This window comes from Arachis stenosperma, chromosome 9 (assembly GCF_014773155.1).
Source record: "Arachis stenosperma cultivar V10309 chromosome 9, arast.V10309.gnm1.PFL2, whole genome shotgun sequence".
NCBI classification, from domain to species: Eukaryota; Viridiplantae; Streptophyta; class Magnoliopsida; order Fabales; family Fabaceae; genus Arachis; species Arachis stenosperma.
In genome coordinates, this window is record NC_080385.1 from 25,668,199 (window position 1) to 25,677,729 (window position 9,531).

Here is a 9,531-nt window from a genome sequence, read left to right on the forward strand (position 1 = left end):
TATATGGGGTGTTGCCCCTCCTCATTTTCTCGTATTAGTGCCGAGGCGACTGCCCGATGTCCGACCGACAGGTATAGTACGAGCTCTTCCCCTTTTAGAGGTCGGGTTAAGATTGGTGGCTGCCCGAGGAATTCCTTGAATTCTTGGAAGGCCTTTTCGCATTCCGGGGTCCAAGAGAAGGGTTTCCCTTTCTTTAGGAGTGAGTAGAGAGGGAGTGATCTTATCGCTGATCCTGCCAAGAATCTTGATAGGGCGGCTAGTCTCCCATTTAGTTGTTGTACTTCTTTGACACACGTCGGGCTTTTCATATTGAGTATTGCTTGGCATTTGTCCGGGTTTGCTTCGATGCCTCTCTGAGTCAGCATGAAGCCTAAGAACTTCCCGGCTTCTGCGGCGAAGGTGCACTTTGTCGGGTTAAGTCTCATGTTGTGTTTCCGGAGGGTGTCGAAGATATTGCTGAGGTCGGCGACCAAGTTTCTGTCTTCTTGTGTCTTTACTAGCATGTCGTCGACGTACACCTCTAGCTGTAGCCCGATGTGTTCTGAGAACACTTTGTTTATTAGCCTCTGGTAGGTTGCCCCTGCGTTCTTCAGCCCGAAGGGCATTACTACGTAGCAGTAGTTTGCCCTTGGGGTTATGAACGAGGTCTTTTCTTGGTCGGGTCCATACATCGGGATTTGATTGTATCCCGAGTATGCATCCATGAAGGAGAGGTATCTGTAGCCCGAAGCGGCATCGACTAAGGCGTCGATGTTCGGTAGTGGATATGGATCTTTGGGGCAGGCTTTGTTGAGATCCGTGTAGTCGACGCACATCCTCCATTTTCCATTGGGCTTCTTCACTAGGACCACGTTTGCGAGCCATAGGGGGTACTTTACTTCCCTAATGAACCCTGCATCTAGTAGTGCTTGCACTTGTTCTTCTATTGCTTGCATGCGTTCGGGCCCGAGCTTCCTGCGTCTTTGTTGGACAGGTCGGGATCCCGGGTATACTGATAGCTTATGGCACATCAGGTCGGGGCTTATGCCTGGTATATCGGAGGCTTTCCAGGCGAAGAGGTCGGAATTCTCCCTTAAGAGGGTTGTGAGTTCCTCCTTTAGGCCTGCCTCGAGGTTTGCCCCTATGTTTGTTACTTTCTCGGGTGTGTTCCCGATCTGGATCTTTTCGGTCTCTCCTTCTGGTTGTGGCCGAAGATCTTCTCGGGCTTGGACTCGCCCGAGTTCTATTGTGTTGACCTCTTCCCTTTTAGGCTCAGGCTTTCGTTGTAGCATCGTCGTGCTAGTTTTTGGTCGCCTTTTAGGGTAGCGATTCCCTTTGCGGTAGGGAACTTCATACAGAGGTGTGGGGTCGAGACTATAGCCGCTAGTCTGTTTAGGGTTGGTCGTCCGATGAGGGCATTGTATGCTGAAGTGACGTCGACTACAATGTAGTCGATGCTTAGTGTTTTGGTTTGCTCGCCTTTTCCAAAGGTAGTGTGTAATGAGATGTATCCCAAGGGGCGGATCGGGGTATCTCCTAGTCCAAACAGGTCAGTGGGATAGGCTTTTAGCTCTTTTTCTTCGAGTCCGAGCTTGTCGAAGGCTGCTTTGAACAGGATATCTGCTGAGCTTCCTTGGTCGATCAGGGTTCGATGTAAGTTGGCGTTGGCTAGGATGATGGTGATCACCATAGGGTCGTCGTGTCCGGGTATTATTCCAAGAGCATCTTCTCGGGTAAATGAGATAGTAGGTAACTCGGGTAAGGGCTGTCTTCTCGGACATGGTAGACTTCTTTGAGGTGTCTCTTCCGTGAGGATTTGGATGTCCCTCCCCTGCGAAACCTCCGTTTATCATGTGTATGTGCCTTTCAGGAGTTCGCGGGGTTCGTGTTTGCTCGGCCCGATCTTCGTTATCTCCCCGTCTTCTCTTTCTGGTTTCTTCTCCTTTCTCAGCTATGTATCTGTCGAGTTTTCCCTCTCTGGCTAGCTTTTCTATAACATTCTTTAAGTCGTGGCAGTCGTTAGTAGAGTGGCCGTAGAGTCTGTGATATTCGCAGTACTCGGACCGATCTCTTCCTGCTCTCTTGTGCTTCAGAGGTTTGGGTGGTGGGATCTTCTCGGTGTGGCATACTTCTCTGTAGACGTCTACCAGGGAGACTCGGAGGGGATGTAGCTGTGGTATTTTCGTGGCTTGTCCGAGTTGGATTCTTCTTTCTTTTTCTGTTCCCGATCTCGATCTCGGGGCGGGTAGGTTGACTCCTTCCTGGAAGAGTCTCTCAGCTGGGAGGTTTCTTCCATGTTGATATACTTTCCTGCCCGTTCTTGTACTTCGTATAAGGAGGTCGGGTATCTTTTGGATAGGGATTGGCTAAACGGTCCTTCTTTTAGGCCGTTTCCTAGTCCCATGATGGCTGCTTCCGTGGGCAAGTGTTGTATGTCCAGGCAGGCCTTGTTGAATCGCTCCATGTACTCTCTGAGAGTTTCTTGGTTGCCTTGTTTGATCCCGAGTAGGCTGGGGGCATGTTTTGCCTTGTCCTTTTGAATAGAGAACCTTGTTAAGAATTTTTGGTCAGGTCTTCAAAGCTGGAGATTGATCCTGGTGGCAGGTTGTCGAACCACTTCATGGCTGACTTAGTGAGAGTGGTGGGGAAGGCTTTGCATCGAATCGCGTCGGAGGCGTCGACTAAGTACATTCTGCTTCTGAAATTGCTGAGGTGATGACTTGGATCGGTGGTGCCGTCGTAGAGGTCCATATCTGGTGGTTTGAAGTTTCGCGGTACCTTCTCTTTCATGATCTCTTGTGTGAAGGGATCATGGTTGCTTTCGGGAGTGGTGCCGTGTTCCGTCCGATCTTTTAGGTTGGCCTCTATCTTCCGCAGTTTTTCTTCCAATTCTCTGCGTTTGCGAGCTTCCCTTCTCAGATCCTGTTCAGTTTCCTTCTGCTTCTTTACGTCCTCTTCGAGTTGTCTCAGCCGGCTTTGTTGTGCCCGATCTGTTTCCAGAATCTCCGAACTTTTTTCTCTTCGGGATTTTGTGGATCTTTGTCTGGGGGTGATGTCTTTGGGCGATTCTGTTTGTTTCCTCCTGGAGTGCGTGGTGATAGAGGGCTGTCCGGCCGTTCTCCGGTGTCAACTTCCTCTTCTTGTTCTGATGTAGCGTGGTTATTGTTGGGAGGGTCGTCCGCCATGGTAAAGGGATGACTTCCAGGTCCCCGGCAACGGCGCCAATGTTCCGAGGGTTACCTGAAACGTGTAGCTCGGTCTTCTGGCAAGGCCCGAGGTGGGGGGTCTGTGACCCGAGCTGGTTGTGCTGAACGGCGGGGGGTTGTACCTGCAATGACACTCCGATGCTTAAGTTAGCATGGGTCCAAGCAGATATCAAGTAGAATTAGAGTATGAGTTATACCTGGGTGCTCCAGTGTATTTATAGTAGTTGGCTGCGATCATCCCTGGATAAGATATTCTTATCTTATCTTATCTTTTGGGAGATTCATCTCTATCTTTGCGGAACCGCCTTTCCCAGGCCCTTTCGGCCTTTAGGTTTTGGGCTTAGTTCCTTCTGATGGGCCTTTCTTTGGCCTGTTTGTCCGAGGTCCGACCTCGAACGTGGACCTTAGGTCGAGGTCGGGCCTTCTATCAGCTTTACCGAGTTTGGAGAGCTCGGTCAGGGTATGAACAGGTACCATTCTGGGCGTTTAACGCCAGGAATGGTGCCATTTTGGGCGTTAAACGCCAGAATGGGCACCATTCTGGGCGTTTAACGCCAGGTGTGCAGCATCCTGGGCGTTTTGGAAAAACGCCCAGTGAGGAAGGATTTCTGGCGTTTAACGCCAGCCAGGGTACCTGGCTGGGCGTTAAACGCCCAAATGGGGCAACAAATGGGCGTTAAACGCCAGAATGGGTGCCATTCTGGGCGTTTAACGCCAGCAAGGTGGGGGGGACCACAATTTTGTTTTCAAATCAAATTTTTTCAAACTTTCCTTTTCTCACCCATACTTTTCTACAAAATCACACTTCAATCATTCATCATTCACTTTCAAATCTTCAAAAATAAAAACCATTTTTCAAATTTATTTCAAATCAATTACAAACATTGTTCAAAAATTTCACCCTTTTCTCAATTTCTTCTCATATCTTCTCAAATCTCCTTTCAAATTTCTCTTTTTTTTTTCGAAAACTCCCCCTCCCCACCTTATAAATACACGTTTGTTCCCCTCTTCCAATCACACCATTCGAATTTCCTCTTCCTCCCCCTCTCTTCTCTCTTCTCTTTTGCTTGAGGACAAGCAAACCTCTAAGTTTGGTGTGCTTTTCCGTGATCACTAAGCCAAGATTCATCAACATCATGGCTCCTAAGGGAAAACAAACCAATTTGAGAGGCAAGAAAGAGACTAATCCAAAGAATCTTTGGAATCAAGAGAAGTTCTTAACCAAAGAACATGAAGACCATTATCACAAAATAATGGGTCTGAGGTCAGTGATCCCGGAAGTTAAATTTGATCTGAAAGAAGATGAATATCCGGGGATCCAAGAGCAAATTCGAAACAGAGGATGGGAAGTTCTAACCAATCCTGAGACAAAGGTTGGAAGGAACATGGTTCAGGAATTCTACTCAAATCTGTGGCTGACAGATAAGCAGAGAATGACTGGAACCGCTTACCATACCTATAGAACTATGGTCAGAGGGGAAGTTATGTACTTCCATCTGGACAAAATAAGAGAAATCTTCAAGTTGCCTCAACTACAAGATGATCCTGACTCCTTTAATAGGAGGATGGTGAGAGTAGATAAGGGGTTGGATCAAGTTCTAGAGGACATATGCCTCCCTGGGACTAAGTGGATAACCAATTCTAAGGGTGTCCCAAACCAACTCAAGAGGGGAGACCTCAAACCAATTGCAAGAGGTTGGCTAGACTTCATTGGGCGTTCCATATTGCCCACTAGCAACCGTTCTGAGGTCACCATCAAGAGAGCAGTGATGATTCATTGCATTATGCTTGGAAAAGAAGTGGAGGTTCATCATGTGATTGCTTATGAGATTTACACAATTGCAAATAAAAATTCCACTGAAGCCAAACTGGCTTACCCAAGCTTGATTTCCTTGCTCTGTAAAGAGGCTGGGGTGAAGATGGGGGTAGATGAATTCATACCCATTGAACACCCAATCACCAAGAAGTCAATGGAAGGACAAGTGCAAGACAACTCTATCAAAAGGAGGGCGCATGAGTTCCTCCCTGAATTTCCTGAAATTGGCTACTGGGCCAGCCTGGAAGCATCTATCACCAAGTTGCAAGAGACTATGGAGCAACTGAAGGAAGAACAGCAGAATCAGAACTGCATGCTCTGCAAATTGCTGAAGGAACAAGAGAAGCAGGGGCGTGAAATCCAAGAGATGAAGCGCCAAAAGCTCTCCTCTCAAGCTGAGGGAGCATCCACTTCTCAAAATCAAGGTTGTTGAGTCCTAACTCTGTGAAAACCTCTATCATTAGGAGCCTATGTTTGCGTTTTCTTTCTTTCTTTGTTTTATTTTCTATTTTTATTTTAGTCTCATCTTATATCTATATTTGAGTCTTGTTCTTAGTTCATAATTAATAAAATTTATGCCTTAAAGTTATGAATGTCCTATGAATCCATCACCTCTCTTAAATGAAAAATGCTTTAATCACAAAAGAACAAGAAGTACAGGATTTCGAAATTTATCTCTGAAACTAGTTGAATTAGTTTGATGTGGTGACAATACTTTTTGTTTTCTGAATGAATGCTTGAACAGTGCATATGTCTTTTGAATTTGTTGTTTTAAGAATGTTAAAATTGTTGGCTCTTGAAAGAATGAGGAGAAAGAGAACTGTTATTGAGGATCTGAAAAATCATCAAAATGATTCTTGAAGCAAGAAAAAGCAGTGAATACAAAAAAAAAATTTCGAAAAAAAAAGAGAAAAAGAAAGAAAAAGAAGGAAATAAAAGTTGTGATCCAAGGCAAAAGAGTGTGCTTAAGAACCCTGGACACCTCTAATTGGGGACTTTAGCAAAGCTGAGTCACAATCTAAAAAGGTTCACCCAATTATGTGTCTGTGGCATGTATGTATCCGGTGGTAATACTGGAAGACAGAGTGCTTTGGGCCACAGCCAAGACTCATACACTGGCTATGTTCAAGAATCAATATACTTAACTAGGAGAATCAATAACACTATCTGAGTTCTGAGTTCTTATAGATGCCAATCATTCTGAACTTCAAAGGATAGAGTGAGATGCCAAAACTGTTCGGAGGCAAAAAGCTACTAGTCCCGCTCATCTAATTGGAGCTATGTTTCTTTGATATTTTGGAGTCTATAGTATATTCTCTTCTTTTTATCCTATTTTGATTTTCAGTTGCTTGGGGACAAGCAACAATTTAAGTTTGGTGTTGTGATGAGCGGATAATTTGTACGCTTTTTGGCATTGTTTTTAGTATGTTTTTAGTATCTTTTAGTTAGTTTTTAGTATTTTTATTAGTTTTTAATTAAAATTCACTTTTCTGGACTTTACTATGAGTTTGTGTGTTTTTCTGTGATTTCAGGTATTTTCTGACTGAAATTGAGGGTCCTGAGCAAAAATCTGATCCAGAGACTGAAAAGGACTGCAGATGCTGTTGGATTCTGACCTCCCTGCATTCGAAGTAGATTTTCTGGAGCTACAGAAGCCCAATTGGCGCGCTCTCAACGGCATTGGAAAGTAGACATCCTGGGCTTTCCAGCAATATATAATAGTCCATACTTTGCCCAAGATTTGATGGCCCAAACCGGCGCTCAAAGTCACCTACAGAAATTCCAGCGTTAAACGCCGGAACTGGCATAAAACTTGGAGTTAAACGCCCAAACTGGCATGAAAGCTGGCGTTTAACTCCAGAAAAGGTCTCTACACGAAATTCCTTCATTGCTCAGCCCAAGCACACACCAAGTGGGCCCGAAAGTGGATTTTTCTGTCATTTACTCATTTCTGTAAACCTTAGGACACTAGTTTACTATTAATAGGATCTTTTGACATTGTATCCGTACCTTATGACCTCATAACATTTTTACACGTTTCTTTGTGTACTTCCACAGTATGAGTCTCTAAACCCCATGGTTGGGGTGAGGAGCTCTGCTGTGTCTTGATGGATTAATGCAATACTACTGTTTCTCATTCAATCATGCTTGCTTTCATTCCAAGATAATACTTGTTCTTAATTCGGATGAATGTGATGATCCGTGACAATCATCATCATTCTCAACTATGAACATGTGCCTGACAACCACCGCTGTTCTATCTTAGATTGAGTAGTTATCTCTTGGATTCTTTAATCGGAATCTTTGTGGTATAAGCTAGAACTGATGGCGGCATTCAAGAGAATCCGGAAGGTCTAAACCTTGTCTGTGGTATTCTGAGTAGGATTCAATGATTGAATGACTGTGACGTGCTTCAATCTCCTGAAGGCGGGGCGTTAGTGACAGACGCAAAAGAATCACTGGATTCTATTCCGGCCTGATTGAGAACCGACAGATGAATTCCGCTATGCTGTGACAGAGCATATGCAATCGCTTTCACTGAGAGGATGGGAGGTAGCCACTGACAACGGTGAAACCCTACACACAGCTTGCCATGGAAGGAGCCTTGCGTGTTTGATGAAGAAGGCAGTAGGAAAGCAGAAGTTCAGAAGATGGAGCATCTCCAAACCTCAACCTATTCTCCATTACTGCAGAACAAGTACCTTTTTCATGTTCTTTTGCTTTTTACAATCAATCCTGATAATTTCTGATATCCTGACTAAGATTTACAAGATAACCATAGCTTGCTTCAAGCCGACAATCTCCGTGGGATCGACCCTTGCTCACGCAAGGTATTACTTGGACGACCCAGTGCACTTGCTGGTTAGTTGTGCGGGATTGCAAAAGTGTTATTGCAATTTCGTGCACCATCTCTATATGAGCCTCAGATTCCTTTAGGTCCTCAATAGGGAACTCCTTCTTGCTTGAGAGACGTCCCAGGAGGTCTTCCTCACTAGGATTTTCGTCCTTCTCCTCCCTTGTGCATTCGGCCATATTGATTACATCAATAGCCTTGCACTCTCCCTTTGGATTCTCTTCTGTATTGCTTGGGAGAATACTGGGAGGAATTTCAATGATTTTCTTACTCAGCTGGCCCACTTGTGCCTCCAAATTTCTAATGGAGGATCTTGTTTCACTCATGAAACTTAAAGTGGCCTTAGACAGATCAGAGACTATGTTTGATAAGTTAGAGGGGCTCTGTTCAGAATTCTCTGTCTGTTGCTGAGAAGATGATGGAAAAGGCTTGTTATTGCTTAGCCTGTTTCTTCCACCATTATTAAAGCCTTGTTGAGGCTTTTGTTGATCCTTCCATGAGAAATTTGGATGATTTCTCCATGATGAATTATAGGTGTTTCCATAAGGTTCAGCCATGTAATTAACCTCTGCCATTGCAGGGTTCTTAAGATCATAAGCTTCTTCAGAAGCTGCCTCTTTAGTCCTGTTGGATGCATTTTGCCATCCATTCAGACTTTGAGAGATCATGTTGACTTGCTGAGTCAACACTTTATTCTGAGCCAATATGGCATTCAGAGCATCAATTTCAAGAATTTTCTTCCTCTGAGGCGTCTCATTATTCATGGAATTCCTCTCAGAAGTGTACATGAATTGGTTATTTGCAACCATGTCAATAAGTTCTTGAGCTTCTGCAGGCATTTTCTTTAGGTGAATGGATCCACCTGCAGAATGGTCCAATGACATTTTGGAAAACTCAGATAGACCATAATAGAATATATCTAATATGGTCTATTCTAAAAACATGTCAGAAGGACACTTTTTGGTCATCTGCTTGTATCTTTCCCAAGCTTCATAGAGGGATTCACCATCTTTTTGTTTAAAGGTCTGAACATCCACTCTAAGCTTGTTCAGCTTTTGAGGAGGAAAGAATTTATCCAAGAAGGCTGTGACCAGCTTATCCCAAGAGTCCAGGCTATCTTTAGGTTGTGAATCCAACCATGTTCTAGTTCTGTCTCTTACAGCAAAAGGGAAAAGCATGAGCCTGTAGACTTCAGGATCTACTCCATTCATTTTTACAGTCTCACAAATCTGCAAGAACTCAGTTAAAAACTGGTAAGGATCTTCAGATGGAAGTCCATGAAACTTGCAGTTCTGTTGCATCAGAGCAACTAATTGAGGTTTCAGCTCAAAATTGTTTGCTCCAATGGCTGGAATGGAGATGCTTCTTCCATCAAATTTGGAAGTTGGTTTAGTGAAATCACCAAGCATCCTCCTTGCATTATTGTTGTTGGGTTCGGCTGCCATCTCCTTCTCTTGTTCAAAAATGTCAGAAAGGTTGTCTCTGGATTGTTGTAATTTAGCTTCTCTTAGTTTCTTCTTCAGAGTCCTTTCAGGTTCAGGATCAGCTTCAACAAGAATGCCTTTTTCCTTGTTCCTGCTCATATAGAGAAGAAGAGAACAAGAAAAGAAAGAGGAATCCTCTATGTCACAGTATAGAGATTCTTTTATGTTAGTAGAAGAAGAAAGGAAATAGGA

The 9,531-nt window shown here is 44.2% G+C and overlaps 1 non-coding gene across 1 annotated transcript; it reads left to right on the top strand.

The window, feature by feature from the left end:
• Positions 1–8,797: 8,797 nt before the first annotated feature.
• LOC130953984 (small nucleolar RNA R71) lies at positions 8,798–8,901 on the top strand. Its single transcript, XR_009076142.1, has one exon. It is a non-coding gene; the product is annotated as a small nucleolar RNA R71 (small nucleolar RNA).
• Positions 8,902–9,531: the final 630 nt, after the last annotated feature.